Source organism: Lactuca serriola, chromosome 4, assembly GCF_051521515.1.
Source record: "Lactuca serriola cultivar US96UC23 chromosome 4, Lser_US96UC23_V15, whole genome shotgun sequence".
Classification (NCBI taxonomy): Eukaryota; Viridiplantae; Streptophyta; class Magnoliopsida; order Asterales; family Asteraceae; genus Lactuca; species Lactuca serriola.
The window spans coordinates 267,985,760-268,003,024 of record NC_136411.1 but is presented as its reverse complement, the minus strand read 5'-3'; positions in this window follow the sequence as shown (position 1 = coordinate 268,003,024).

Sequence of the window (17,265 nt, the reverse complement as noted above, 5' to 3'; positions counted from 1 at the left end):
TACCGCTTCACTTCTACTTAGTTAATGCTCTTACTTGATAACGCTTCTACTTCACTTATACTTGATAACACTTCTACTTCACTTATACTTGATAACGCTTCTACTTCACTTATACTTGATAACGCTTATACTTCACTTATACTTATTAACGCTTCCACTTCGTGATACACTTATACCTATTAACGCTTTTACTTCACGATACGCTTCTACTTCATGATACACTTTTACTTCACAATACACATTTACTTCGTGTGACGCTTTTACTTAATGATACGCTCCTGCTTCATGATACACTTATGCTTGTTAAACGCTTCTACTTCGAGAAATGCTACTAATTCGTAAACACTCCTACTTTATTACCGCTTCTACTTCACGAACCGCTCCTACTTTATTAATGTTACTACTTCACAAACGCTTATACTTTATTAACACTCCTACTTCGAGAAACGCTTCTACACCATGAAACACTTCTACTTTGTTAGCACTTCCACTTAGTTAAATGTATGCATGTACTTGTATAGTTATATAAATAATGATTAAAAGACTTAGGAAGGCTAGTTCCCTCTATTTCCTTTTCTTCGTTGAGATGTGGTCTGGTGGGATCGGATACCCATTCGAAGGTCGTTTGATCATTAGTTATATATCATGTATACATGTATAGACATATGGGTTTTACATCGGTCGGTTCAGTTACGAGTCTCTACTGCTAGTCCAGCACTTTCATCAGAATTCACTATTTAGGATACATCTTTAGGACACGGCCTTCTCCGTTGTCTAGTTGGTAACCAGAGTCTCTTGTAGGGAGAGCGGACATTGTGTGTATAGATCTATACGGGATTGACACCCCCGCACCCTGACTGCTAGCTACAGTACATGGCCTACCAAGACAAGGGGTGACAAATGTCATACTTACACCGACGCTTGTAGGGCGTCAAGTACTCTAGTGTCGATTAGTATGGTTACGAGTATCTCCAGGTCACCTTATAATTCATGGTCTTAAGGCAACGATGTCTAACACTGTATGCTGGAAACTCACTCTTAGTATTACACTGTTTTAGACCGTGCCAGCTATATCTTTCATTTGATACTGTCTGGGGTCTGTATTCACTGTTTTAGACCGTGCCAGCTGTATCTTTCATTTGATACTGTCTGGGGTCTGTATTCACTGTTTTAGACCGTGCCAGCTGTATCTTTCTTTTGATACTGTCTGGGGTCTGTATTCACTGTTTTGGACCTTGCTGGTTGTATCTTTCATTTGATACCGTCTGGGGTATGTATCTCCTTTTATTAGACTGTGCCAGGTGTATCGTTCATTCGATTCTCCCATGGAGTCTATGATTTCTTCTGCCTTAGTCAACAGTCTTCACTGCTGAGGCGTATGCTATTTTCCCAGATATTCTCCTACTTTCTTTAAAATCAAATACTGTGTTTTAATAATGATAGTGTTTAAGGGAAAAATTACTTTTACAAACATAACTTTGTCCAGTCTTGGTAGAAGACTGTTTTTAATTAGAAAATATAGGATTTTATGGAAAGGACTCTAATACACTATAGACTCTAAAACTACTACTTTTATTAAAGTTATTTGAATAAAATGACACTACATACTTATAAACTCACCAGCATTTGTAAAAATGCTGATACTCGCTTTCAAATAACTTGTATTCTCAGGTCAGCATTAGACAGGTACATCCCCGGAGCTTTTGATGAAGACAGTTTAGTACCAAGCTGCACTTATACTATTACTTGTATTACTTTGATGCTTCTATGTAATGTAAACCATGTAAAACTATTACTATTAATGCAATGGTTGTTGTACTTTGATTACTATACTGCATATGTTGTGATACTTGACATGACGTCATCCACCCCAGAACGTTTCCGCCGTTCCAGTTTTGGGGTGTGACATATTGGTATCAGAGCATTGTTTATAGTGAGCTAAGTATATCAATTCATAAAAGATATACAACCTATAAATACTTAGGGATAAAACACTCTGACCAAGAATTATACTTTAAAATATAACCATATTTTATCAAAGTATAAGAACATCCAAAATCTAAACACTCGAACAAAAGTATCACAAGAAGAACAAGAATAAAAGTCTTCGGATGTTGAGCGTTACCGTCAAACCTGGGCAGTTATGTAATCGTAAGCTGGAATAAATGTAACCTGATCAACTACATTTATTCGAGATGCGATGAACGTGTGCTTGGGAGCGGTAGTGGTGTTGCAACAGGTCTGAAACTTACCAACTAGGAATGCTAGAGCCAAACATAAAGTTTAAAATACTATGGGAGTATTTTGGAATAGTAAAAGACTCACATTAATCCCAGAATCACATTCAGAAGATAAGAACAAACAAGAAATTAAAATACCATAGGGGTATTTTAGGATTCATAGACAACCTTGTGTGAAGAACTAAAAAGATCCTTATTGATATACCTACAATTACAAAGGGTATACTTCCAAGGTTATTATAATAAGGATCCCATAGGCTAAGAATGTGTGGTTTCGCTCTACTTCCTTTTCCTCGTTGGGATGTGGATATAGAGTAGTATCACATATTCGAATGCCTATCGGATCTAAGCTATATATGATTTGTATACCCTATGTAATCGTAGCAGGACTCGATATGGATCATCTAGTGAAATCTTAATAATCTGTTAGGATTCTTTAGACATTTCCATTCTCGCACGAACCCTGTAGAAAACCCTATCCACTTCAGTGCCCGCCAGAAGAGCTGATTCAGACCCAGAAGAGGTTCATTGAGAAGATTTCCAGTTCGGAAATAAATGAACCAGGTCGAGACTATTGAAATCACCAAGTGCCTATATCTTTTAGGGACATCGGTGAGAAATTCGCCTAAACTTCCGAGATTTCCAGTCATCCATCATGAAGAGATGACACCCAGAGTCGGATTCGGAAGGAAGGCGGAGTAGAAATTCAGTATGTCTTCACGAGAAAAGAACCCTAGGTAACTACCCGAAGGAAACCAACGTTGGTCCCAGTCAAAGATATGAGGTAGACAGAGGGATCCAGTACATGGAACCCGAGAAGTGTCTTTTCCTCGTGTTCGTCACGCTAATACACCCATAAAATAATACAATTTAGTGAGTTAGTGGTTACACTACTCACGCTATGTGTTAGGTAAATCGCCTTTTCCCGTTGCCAGTAACACGTTTAGAGCGGATCCCAACACCTCTATTGAGAGTGTTTAGCCATAAGTCTTCATGAGCCTTTTCTTCCCGCGATCTTCGTTCCGAACTGTTCTCAAATCTTTCCAGGCCGGAGAGTGAAACCTTTCCCAGTATAAAGGCAACTTAGTAGGAACGACTCCCATCTTATGGCTTTTTCCGATACTCACACTCCTACCTTGAATACCACGACTACATCATAGGGATGTAGGTCGACACTCAGACAACCAATATCCGAGGCACGGGAAAAATTTATGCCTAATATAGTAAGGACAGATATGTCCAGGGTTAACCATCGTCTCTCGTCCGCTTGAGTTCCTTTCCGTATAGGAAAAACCATGCCTCCGAGCAAGCGTAACCAATCCACTAGCGAGAAACCTACTCTCCTACTCGATGAAGCTACGTTCCAAGCTGCAGTCTCGGCAGCCGTAGCAGCTGGCCTGGCTCAACTGAATGCTAACAACGCCAATGTTAGCAAGAACCCTATCGGAAATTTCGATCCTAGTGGTGGACAACAGCAACCAACCTCTGTGTACGCAGCCACTCAAGATCCCCAACTAACTCCACTGGAGAGAAAGTTTAAGAACGAGGAGGGAAGTACTCGGCTCAAGGACCTTCCGAAGGGCAACGAGCTGAGACAGTCAATACCCCTGCCAGCCCCTCCATCCCGACTTCAAGAAGACCATACCTAGGAAACATTCCCCACTGAAGCAAGTGTAGCTACCATCATCATGGTATATGTCGGGAACTCTATTGTGCTAGGTGCGACATGAAGGGGCATACTGCTCGCGTCTGCAGAACCCCGGTTGAGTTCATTACATCAACCACCAATGTGGAGGCCAATCCAGTTTGCCACCTATGTGGTAAAAGGGGACACTTCAAAAGGGACTGTCCAACTAAAGGAAACAACAAAGACACAGGAGGAGTCTAATTCTAATGCTTAGGGGAAAGCATCAAGGAACCCGGTAGATTTTCGTACGTCTCACAATTTCAGATAACTAACCGAAAACATTAAAAGGCTAATTCTAAATGTAATTATTTCCCCCATTAAGGCGAAAGTCGCAGCACGGTTATAAAATTTAAAAATTTCATTGGGTAAAACTATAATGGCTAAGTATATACGTTACGACCATGTATAATTGAGATGGATAGACCTAGAGTGAGTGAATGCCGCCTCATTTCCTGTTCCTCGTTTCGTTGTGGATTTAAGGCAGTGTCGCTCAGTCAACAGTCTTACCCACCTTAATTATACATTACTAGTATATGTTAGGCGAGTATAGAAATGCCTCGTGAGAATCCATTAATGAAAAGGTACTCTACTCAGAAACACTTAGGACTCTCTATAGTTCCGCGTCGACTCTATCGGATCAAGTATCCGCGATAGGGATACACGGGACGAAACCCGAGACGCCTAGACTTTGTGTGCTCGTTCGGCACATGACTCTATCGACCCTCCTACTGTATCATGTCGAAGTTTGCCAACTTCGACGCCTCTATCAATTATGGTTCGACTTCGTGCAACCATGTGTAAATCCTTAGTGCTGTGTAAAAAGAACTTTCTCCGTGGCCATTTCGGCAAATAAAGGTTCTTCCGAACCTGAAAATAATAATACTAATAATACGTAATGCGATCCGTCAGCCGTCCCTCTTACCTCGAACCTTCCGAAGTACCCTAGAGAAAGGTACCGCGCGCTGTTAACCAACCCTTCTTAGAGAGATAGAAACCGAAGCATACCTCGTAGATTCCCCAGAAATAGAAGTTTACGGCCGTAAACCCCCCCTAGGAAAGGTCCATGGGCCGTAAACTCCAAAAAGGTGCCCAAATGATGCCATAAACTCCCCATTTGACTTGGAAAAATGCATATGATTTTATTCTCTATCATTTAAGGCCTTAAAACACCAAAAGTATATACACATAGGAGATTACAGCCATAAACTCCTTGTTTAGGGCCGTAAACTCCTCAAATGGTCCCTTTGTTGCCCTAAATCCACACCAATGCCTTATATTTGGACTTAGCATAATTCTACAAGGGATATATGACACTTTGGCATCCTAGAACATCCTCACCATGATTTTACGGCCGTAAACTCGTGGGTGTTAGTCCCAGGGCCGTGAACTCTATAAAGAGTTTACTCTTGGAGAGTAAACTCACTATTTAAGCCATACACACCCTTAAATGTTACTTGGGACACCCCTAGCAATTAATCAAAGTGTTTTCCGCACCTTAGGATGCGTATACGTGTTTAATTGGTATTATGTGTACTAATTGTATGTAAACATATGTTATCATATGTTAATAAGTCACTAAGTGTGTTCAAGTCTTTACTTGACACCGAGCACCCAATCGGCACCTTCGTTCGATCCACTTACAACCGGTGAGTTCATACCCCCGAATTAACCTTTTAAATGTTTGTACATGTTTTTATGGGGGGGGGGGGAGGGGAATACAAGTTAAACATGCCAGTTATCATATCAATCACATGTGATTGATAACCCGCATGCACAAGGATTTACTACACTGTCAACTATTTTACCAAGTATGACACTATAAATGGTTTTCTAAAACGTCTTTACTTGTTCAAATCTTTACTTATATTGTTTTATCAAAGTTATAACCAAAGTGTGTTTATGAAAGGTTTTCAAAGGATTTCTAAAGGCTTTCAAACTTATTTTACAAAAGAATACCAAGTCGTGATTTTCTCAAGTATAAAGGTTTTCTAAAGTTTTCATCAAAGTTTTCTTCCATGTTTTTATACTCTTACTTGGTTAAGATACTACCGCTTCACTTCTACTTAGTTAATGCTCTTACTAGATAACGCTTCTACTTCACTTATACTTGATAACGCTTCTACTTCACTTATACTTATTAACACTTCCACTTCGTGATACACTTATACTTGTTAACGCTTTTACTTCACAATACACTTTTGCTTCACAATACGCTTTTACTTCTCGATACGCTTCTACTTCACGATACACTTTTACTTCACAATACACTTTTACTTCGTGTGACGCTTTTACTTAATGATACGCTCCTACTTCATGATACACTTATGCTTGTTAAACGCTTCTACTTCGAGAAATGCTACTACTTCGTAAACACTCCTACTTTATTACCGCTTCTACTTCACGAACCGCTCCTACTTTATTAATGCTACTACTTCACAAACGCTTATACTTTATTAACACTCCTACTTCGAGAAACGCTTCTACACCGTGAAACACTTCTACTTTGTTAGCACTTCCACTTAGTTAAATGTATGCTTGTACTTGTATAGTTATATAAATAATGATTAAAGGACTTAGGAAGGCTAGTTCGCCCTATTTCCTTTTCTTCATTGAGATGTGGTCTGGTGGGATCGGATACCCATCCGAAGGTCGTTTGATCATTAGTTATATATCATGTATACATGTATAGACATATGGGTTTTACATCGGTCGGTTCAGTTACGAGTCTCTACTGCTAGTCCAACACTTTCATCAGAATTCACTATTTGGGATACATCTTCAGGACACGGCGTTCTCCGTTGTCTGGTCGGTAACCAGAGTCTCTTGTAGGGAGAGCGGACATTGTGTGTATAGATCTATATGGGATTAACACCCCCGCACCCTGACTGCTAGCTACAGTCCATGGCCTACCAAGCCAAGGGGTGACAAATGTCATACTTACACCAACACTTGTAGGGCGTCAAGTACTCTAGTGTCGATTAGTATGGTTACGAGTATCTCCAGGTTATCTTATAATTCATGGTCTTAAGGCAACAATGTCTAACACTGTATGCTAGAAACTCACTTTTAGAATTACACTATTTTAGACCGTGCCAGCTGTATCTTTCATTTGATACTGTCTGGGGTTTGTATTCACTGTTTTGGACCTTGCTGGTTGTATCTTTCATTTGATACCGTCTGGGGTCTGTATCTCCTTTTATTAGACTGTGTCAGGCATATCGTTCATTCGATTTTCCCCTGGAGTCTATGATTTCTTCTGCCTTAGTCAACAGTCTTCACTGCTGAGGCGTATGCTATTTTCCCGGATATTCTCCTACTTTCTTTAAAATCAAATACCGTGTTTTAATAATGATAGTGTTTAAGGGAAAAATTACTTTTACAAACATAACTTTGTCCAGTCTTGGTAGAAGACTGTTTTTAATTAGAAAATATAGGATTTTCTGGAAATGACTCTAATAGACTGTAGACTCTAAAACTACTACTTTTATTAAAGTTATTTGAATAAAATGACACTAAATACTAATGAATTCACTAGCATTTGTAAAAATGCTGATACTCGCTTTCAAATAACTTGTATTCTCAGGTCAGCATTAGACAGGTACATCCCCAGAGCTTTTGATGAAGACAGTTTAGTACCAAGCTGCACTTATACTATTACTTGTATTACTTTGATGCTTTTATGTAATGTAAACCATGTAAAACTATTACTATTAATGCAATGGTTGTTGTACTTTGATTACTATACTGCATATGTTGTGATACTTGACATGACGTCATCCACCCCATAACGTTTCCGCCGTTCCGGTTTTGGGGTGTGACATTACTGGAGTGGAAGACCCCGCCGACTTGCGGCTCAAAGCATCCGCCACTACATTCGCTTTACCTGGATGGTAACGGATCTCGCAATCGTAGTCCTTGATTATATCGACCCATCTGCGATGCCTCATGTTTAGGTTCAGCTGATCCATGATGTGTCTCAAGCTCTTGTGATCCGTGTAAATGGTATAACGGACCCCATAAAGGTAATGTCTCCATATCTTGAGGGCGAACACCACCGCCCCCAGCTCCAAATCGTGCGTAGGGTATCGAGTCTCATACGGTTTTAGTTGCCGCGACGTGTAGGCTACTCGTCCTCTCTACATGAGGACCGCCCCTAACCCTGTGATGGGTGCATCACATAATACCACAAAATCCTCAACTCCTTATGGGAGTGTCAGGACTAGCGCTTCACAGAAACGCTGACGGTGGGTCTCAAACGCTCCTTTCTGTTCGGGACCCCACCGAAAATCTACCCCTTTTCTCGTGAGACGAGTGAGGGGTACTGCAATCTTAGAGAAATCCCGTATAAATCTCCGGTAGTATCCTGTCAATCCCAAAAAGCTCCTAATATCTGAGGGGGATTTCGGAACCTCCCACTGCATAACCGCCATGATCTTGACCGGATCGACCAAAATCCCTTCTTGGTTAACGAGATGTCCAAGGAACTGGACCTCTCGTAACCAAAACTCACACTTCAAGAACTTGGCCTACAACCGTTCCCGCCTCAGGACCCCCAACAGCTCTCGCAGATGCTCTTCATGCTGCTCTCGGGTCTTGGAATACACCAAGATATCATCTATAAACACTATGACCGAGCGGTCGAGCATCGGTCTGCAGACCCGATTCATCAGGTCCATAAATATTGTTGGCGCATTAGTGAGTCCAAACGGCATCACCACGAACTTGTAATGTCCATAACGAGTTTGGAATGCGGTCTTCTCCACGTCCTCCTCCCTGACCCTGACCTGGTGGTACCCGAACCTCAAATCGATCTTGGAAAACCAAGATGCACCCTGCAGCTGATCAAAGAGGTCGTCTATCCTTGGGAGTGGATAACGGTTCTTCACCGTTAGCTTGTTTAACTCTCGGTAATCAATGCACATCCGGTGTGATCCGTCCTTCTTCCGGACGAAAAAAATCGGCACTCCCCATGGAGAACTGCTAGGTCGAATGAACTGCTTGCCAAACAGTTCCTCCAGTTGCAACGACAGTTCCTGCATCTCAGGCGCCGCCAATCGGTACAACACCTTAGCGATAAGGGCCGCACCTGGCACCAGGTCGATCTTGAACTCGACCTACCTCTCTGGAGGTATCCCTGGCAACTCCTCCGGAAACACATCTGCGAACTCCCTGACCACCGGTACATCGAAGACCGAAATCTGGTCCCTGACTCGCGTATCTACCACGTACGCTAGATAACTCATACACCCATGCTGAATGTATTGCCGAGCCCTGACAACTGAGCAAAAACCTGAACCTATTCTGGTGCCCTCACCGTATATAACCAGTTCTCCCCCACTTGGGGTTCGAACTACCACTCGCTGACCCTCGCAATCAATCATAGCACCAAACCTAATAAGCCAATCAATGCCCACAATCACGCACACCTCCCCCATGGGAATCAAAATCAAGTCTAACGTAAAAGATACCCCAAAAATCTCCAAATCACATCCTCTATAAAGTGAAGAAGCAGAAACCCCGTGTTCGCTAGCGATGGACAATCGCAGCGGACACTCTAACTCGCCCATAGGCGTACTGAACTCCCCACTAAAAGACTGAGACACGAAAGACCGACTCGCCCCCGAGTCAAATAAGACTAAAGCAGGCAAAGAATTCACCAAAAACGTACCTAATTACAGGTACAACAAATAAGCATATAACAGATAAATAAAAGAAGGTGAGGATAGAAACATACCAGCAACCACATCTGGTGCTACTCTGGCCTTCTCCGCCGTGAGCTGGAAAGCACGACCCTGAGCCTTCGGAGGCTCTGTCCTGTCTGATCTTCCGTCAGTGATCCTCAAAGTAGTCGGTGTTGCAGCCTGCACCGGCTTGGCGGCAAGTAGTGGACAGTTGGCCCTCATGTGGCCGACCTAGTTATAGTGGTAACATAACCTCATACCCTGAACTGTGGCAGTCTGGCGGCCTCCTGTAACTCTAGAAGAGTATCACATCGCTGGGTGGATACGAATTGTCGGATATCAGTCTTGATCATACTCAGATAACGGGTCATCTGAGACTGCTCGGAAGCAAACTCTAGGCAGAACATCACCCTCTTGGTGAACATACAGGTGATCTCCGTCACCGACTCTCCATCCTGTCTCAGACTCAGAAACTCTTGTGCCAAACGTTCCCGCTCAACCCTCAGAATGTAACGAGCGCGGAACATATCCCTGAACTGCTCCCGAGTAACAGAAGCTCTCTCTGATCATCTATATAAGCCCTAGTCGCAAGTCTCCACCAATCCTTGGCTCCGGACCTAAGCAGGTTAAGAGCACACCTGACCTTTTGGTCAGTAGGACACGAGCAGGTGAAGAAACACCCCTCAACATCTGAAATCCATCTCATAGCCTTGATGGGATCGTGTGTCCCATCAAAAGTAGGGGGCTTCGTGTTGTGGAAGTACATGTACTGAAAACCCCTACCTACTCCTCCCCCTGCTGTAGTTACAGCTGATGCAGCTGCTGTGGCGGCTGTCTCCACGAGGGCTGCGTAATGCTCATCGAAATACTCCACCATGGCGGTCTTAATTGACCCGAACATTTCTGGCAATTTGGCCCAGAACAACGCAACAACCTCATCATGCAGGATTGCTCGAATCCTGTCGTCCATCTCCTCCGGCCTCATTTGGCCGATCGTCTCAGGTGCTGTCAGCTCCCCTGTCCGCCCTCTCCTGATCTCGACCCTGATCCTGACTCGGATCCAGTCACAAAGCGCCTAGTCATCACCATTCTGAAACACAACACAAGGTATTAGATAATTTTATACACAACAACTAGGGACCAACCCCCAACAAACTCTGGGAGTTGTGACTTTCTTGTCACACGTATGGGTCCTGTGCTTTCAGTAGTACGGGTCCATACTACCTTCCACACCTACCCATATTCGTTCCAAGTATCACCATAACGCCCTAACAATACATATAATCACATCGAGCACTCAAGTCTGATTCCTAAAGGAATGCTAGACGACTCGAAATCGGCGGACTTATCCCAACAACCTACCCACTCACGAAACTTCCACCAACCCTGCAACACTAGTGCATGCTGGCCATACATAATGCTGGACCCGATAGACTTTTGAATATTCAATTCTACCCTAAGATCCCAATCAAACAAGAACATAACATAAGGCTAAATCAGACATTCTCAGGCTATAAGGTCTTAATTATATACAACTGTGATGCATACACTAAATCACTGCAGTAATGATGTCAATTTCATGTAAAGGAAACCCTAGGCTAGCAGGCACCACGTAATCAGACAATTCTTTCTTGCGATTCCTGAAGATCCCTAGCCTAGTACTAGCATGCTGTTCTAACATGTCACATAATCAAATAACTGTATGGTATTTTGGGGTTTACTTACTGGCTCTGGCTGATCGTACATCTTGTGTCCTCCTGATTTATTTTGATAACCGATTTATTAAAACATTTTTGAAAACCGCTCCTTGATTTGAGACTGGATTCACACGAATGTTCCTCCAATTCACTCAAACCAAGGCTTTGATACCAACTTGTAACATCCAAAATTTTCAAACAATTTTAAACTTTTAAAAACATGTCAAGTTCATTAAAATATTACAACTTTGTTTTCAAAACATTGATTATCAGAGTCTTTTTCCCAGAAACATAACATAATAGGAGGAGTTGTACGATCACGCCTTGGCCTTGCCGCGATCCCCTGAGGTACCTGAAACAATAAACTGAAACTATAAGCCTGAAAGCTTAGTGAGTCACCCCAAAATACCGATACACATATAGTTCACATAGCAATATCAACATTAGCATATCATGTTAATCAAATAAGAACAACATACACTGGGTCCCCAGCTTTACAAGTTGGACTACCCCTGGGCCCTCAGTACGAGTATGGAATGCCTATCGGGCCCTCAGCTCGTATCTGGAATGCCATCGAGCCCTCAGTATGTGTCTGGAATGCCTACCGGGCCCTCAGCTCGTATCTGGAATGCTCTCGAGTCCTCAGTATGAGTCTGGAATGCCTACCGGGCCCTCAGCTCATATCTGGAATCCTCTCGTGTTTGTTGGCTACCGCACGGAGCAGTACAACCTCAACCCACCCCACATAACATGTCGACATGTAACAGACAAATGCACATACAGGAAATCAATCAGTATCACAGGCAACCCTACAGATCTACCCGACTAGCACATCAACTGGCATACATCACTAACTCAAACTCAACATAACAATAAATACTAGGATATCAAATCCAATGGGCCGACCTTGGTGCCTTAGACCCCTTAGTATAGTGAGGATAACTCACCTCGAAACGTCGACTCACAGAACTCAGCTCCAACCTTCGGGTTATTGCCACGAATCCCACCACCTATATTTATCACGAATTGTATACGTAAGTTTTTGAGCCTTCTAGAACTGTCCTCAAAAGTCAACAGATCAACTTGGGTCAATGGTCAAAGTTAACAGTCCATGTTGACCTGACTCACCGAGTTCCCTCGGTTACTCGCCGAGTTTCCTTGGCTTCCGGTGCACTCGCCGAGTCATCGAGTGACTCGCCGAGTTTCCCTCGTTTTTCGACGGAACTCTAAAGCCACTCGTCGGGTTTCCTAAGCGAAACTCGACGGGTACATACGCGTGCATAACTTCGGGGGAAATTCATCCGACTTGCCGAGTTGTTCATCAACTCGTCGAGGTTCATGACGATCTTCATCGGACTCGCCGAGTTGTTCATCCAAATCAGAGAGTTCACGACTTTCTTCATCAGACTCCCAGAGTCATCCTAGTAACTTGTCAACTTCGTTCGGTCCTTTTTCCATACAGACTTATTCTAAGCCATGTAGTGGCTCCAATTCATAGATCTAGGCTTCTATGGCATACTTGTCACGTAAAGTCACAAACTTTACGTACATGCATTTCCTTTAAGGCTCCAAATGCCAAGTCTAAGATCTTAATGGGGCTTCATGCCCAAGAGGGACCTCATACATGACAAATTCCGAGACTTTACGTTGCTAGAGCTTAGAGAGGGCTCAGATCTGAAGTTACAATTTCAGATCCAACTCATTGTTCAGCTTATCAACCCTTAAGGTCCATAGAAAACCCTAGAACTTCATAAAAAGGAAAACTCACAGAAGAGATGGTGATATAGGATACCTCTGGAAGATGACAACTGAAAATAGTGTTGATTTCCCCACTTTACTTGCTCCACCCTCCTCTTCCTTCAAGCTTTCTCCTTCAAAATCTTCAAATCAAGCTTCACACACTCACCAAAGTTCACACACTCAAATTAGGGACTCTCTAAGACTGTAAAGAGGCCCAAGGTAGGCCAAGGCTCCTTTAAATAGAGACTCAAACCCCGAAATTTAGGGTTTCACTGGCCAGCTCCTACTCGCCGAGTCCCACTAGTGGACTCGCCGAGTTAGTCACTTAAGTTGCGATCCAATCCCGTTGCTACTCGACGAGTAGAGCAACCAACTCGTCGAGTAGGGCCAAAATGTAACAACCCAAAGTTTTCTATCGCCAGAACCCGTTCTACCCGTAAAAATTCGCCGTTTATCGATTCGTCCCGTTTTCGTTTTTGGGCTAAGAGATATAAACTATAAGTTTATTTTAATCTTGTAAGTGTTCAAATCCATTTAAAACTCATGAAAATGGCCCAAAATCATTAATTTGAAATTTCTAAATTCTATCCCGTCGATTTACGGAAACTTAATCGGGTGCGACCAAAAGCCCCGTTTAATGTCGGTATCGGGTAGAATTCCTCCGTGTCCAAGTTTTGGGACCTATTTAAACGTGTTCAAGCTTCTAATTGAAGCTTTTGCTTCCTCTCTCTACTCCCTCTCTAACCACTCTCCTAAATTCAAGTTTAAGGGTCCAAATCTCATATTTAAGGCTTCTAATCACCAAGGTACCTTCCCTAACTTGTTATACAACCCCTCTAGCCTTCAAATCCAAGTTTAAACCATGGATTAGGACCATTACCATGTGTTTACGGCCCTAGAACAGTCCTAGGCCGTAAACTCATATAAATGGGGTTTTTGGAGCAACAAAACCCTTCCAAACCACAATTAGACCTTAGACATGGCTAGACGACTTTATGGAATGGACTTAGAATACCTTGAACCATGATTTAGAGCCTTGTTCATGTGTTTACGGCCCTAGAGCATGCTTGGTCCGTAAACACATATAAATGGGGTTTTTATGCCCTTAAACTCTTCCAAAACACCAATAAGGCTTAGAGGCGACTTGTAGAATTATGGTTTTGGCCTTGGAACACCTTGAACATCAATTTTGAGGAGTAAACTTGAGTTTACTGCCCAAGAACATGCTTGGGCCATAAACTCATATTCTTGGGGAGTAAACTCCTCTAAATGTGTTAAAATGCCATTTAAACACACCATGAGCCTTGGGATAAATTCTAGACATGACCACAAACAAGAATTGGACCTTAAAACATAATAAAACACCCATTTAGGGAGTTCATGTCCATGAGGGGGTTCATGGGCCGTAAACTCCAAAAATCATGCCCAAAAGTCCCCTAAAATCCATACAAGGCTTGGAAAAATCAATTGGAATCACATGTGATTGAATTAAGACCCAAATCATCAAAGACTTAGAGTGAGGGGGAGTTTACGGCCGTAAACTCCATGTTTACTGCCGTAAACTCCAATAAATGGTCCCTATGTGAGTTTTAATCCATTCCAAAGCCTAAAACCCAAGTCTAGCATTAATTCCCAATTGTTATGAAGCCATTTTGCACCCAAAAACACCATCCAAGAGTTCACAGCCGTGAACTCATATGGATGAGGTGTTATGGGCCGAAAAATCAAGTATGAGTTTACTCTTGAAGAGTAAACTCAATATCCAAGCCTCATGTGTCCTCAAATGCCACCCGGGTCCTTCCAAACACTCAAAATGGGGTGTTTCCACAACTAGGAGTGTATGTCCCTAACAAATAAATTAATCAAATTCTAATTAGATACAAATGTATATCATTTGGTAATCCATAGGAATCTTATGCATTCGCGAACCCAGAACTGACATCTAGGATCCAAACTGACGCATTTCTCAACCGGTGAGTTCATACCCCTACCCTTTTTCATGTGTTTTTCAAATGGTTTTCAACGTTTTCAGGGGGGAATACAAGCAAAAGTACAAGGAATCTTGTACTTAAACGTATTTTCAGTTCAAATGTTTTATTTCATGTATGATTCTAATAATGAAAATTGTGATAACTAATGGTTCGAATTGCAGGTTAAACAGTTAGACTAAAGCCAGATTTCTTTAAAAAGTGTTTTGATCTATATTACTTTTTGTAAAAGAAATCATACTAATCATAACTAAGATTAATACTAAACGAATGCGAATACGAATTCGAATATAACTAATAGGATAGTGCAAATACAAATACAAACACGAATACGAACTAGAATACGAATGCGAATACGAATGTAACCGATAGTATAGTACGAATACGAATACGAATGTAACCAATAGTATAGTACGAATACAAATACGAATATAACTATTAGGTTAGTACAAATACGAATGCGAATACGAATATAACTAATAGGATAGAACAAATACGAATACGAATGTAACCAATAGTATAGTACGAATACGAATACGAATATAACTATTAGGTTAGTACGAATACGAATGCGAATACGAATATAACTAATAGGATAGAACGAATACGAATACGAATCTAACCAATAGCGTAGTACGAATACGAATGCGAATACGAATACAAATATAACTATTAGGTTAATACGAACTTGAATACGAATACGAATAGAATAGGACTACGAATGCGAAATAACGCCTTTGGATGAGGTCAAGACTTCGAATATACAGTTAGCGTACGCCTTGAGTGTCACCAGAGTTTCGAATTTGATACGAAAGTATGCCTCTGGACCTCTTCTGAGCTTCGAATACATCCGCCTTAGAATGTCGTCAGAGATACGAAAATACAACTAATGTACTCTTTTGGAAATCACCAGAATAATCGAAAATACTGTAGTGTACGTTTCTGGTGAATCCAAATATTCGAAAATACAACCAAGTTAGTAGTTGATAGGCATTCGAATGTAGGACAACTAAGAGTTTAGAACACTTAATTAATACTATATATATGGTCACTACCAGTACTTCGAAATCAAATCTAAGAACCAACCACAATACATAGGAAAATATGGGATTTTCCTGAGATAACATAACAACTAGTAACGAATTGAGAAACGAATAGACAACTTAATACATAGGAAAATATGGGATTTTCCTGGGGTAGCATAACAATTCACATACAAATAAAGTAACAAACGAATAACTAAACTATTAGGAAAACATGGGATTTTCCTGGAATGACATAACAAACCGTTTTCGAATTTGTATCAAAAGATAACTAAACTGTTTTCATAAGAAAAATATGGGATTATCTTGAACAACAACTTTTTCAGAAAGCAAAGGAAACTCGTTCTTTTCAAAACTAAACCGCTTATGAACTCACCAGCTTTATGCTGATTTTCAAACCGATTGTATTCTCAGGTCGGCGTTAGACAGGTACACCGCCACCTTTTGGAGAAGACGGAGCGTTCCGAAGACTCGTCTTTACTTTTGTTCATATGATATATATATATATATATATGTATATATATAACACTTTTATAACTTTTCTTTCAAACAGATGTAAACAGTATTATGTAATGTAATGTTTTGTGTTTACTGTTTTACTATGTGCATTGGATTTGATACTCAACGCGGAGTCAACCCCGGAAATGTTTCCGCCTTTGGTTTTCGGGGTGTGACACAAAACCAAGAAACTATAATTGGACAATACTTGAGAATCGGGACGTTACATTAAGGGATAGGGACTCGACGAGTTGACGGCCCAACTCGGCGAGTCGGGTGAACTGGAATTTGACTTTAAACTTGATTTGGACTTGGTTAGGGGTAAAATAGTCATTTTACCCTAAGAATAGATATCAGATTTTGACAGAGTATTTTGTTGGGATTATAGCCGAAGGATTTCCTGGAGCAGCAGCAGACAGAGATTTCTCGCACAGATTATCAGCAGCCGCTCGTACGAGGTGAGTTACCTTCCAGTAGCGATGGGTCTACGGCCACAATGTCGGCCCATCAGTAGGAGTTGTATGATTAGATTATTGTCTCTGTGATATTCATCTAGGTTTGATACTACCTATTATTTTTATGTGTTAGTACGATATGATGCTATGTGCTAGTGGAAGTAGGGGAGATAGTCCCCAGATTACCGGTCGATAGGGCCGAAGGGGTAGTCATACCCAACCATGCTAGATAGATT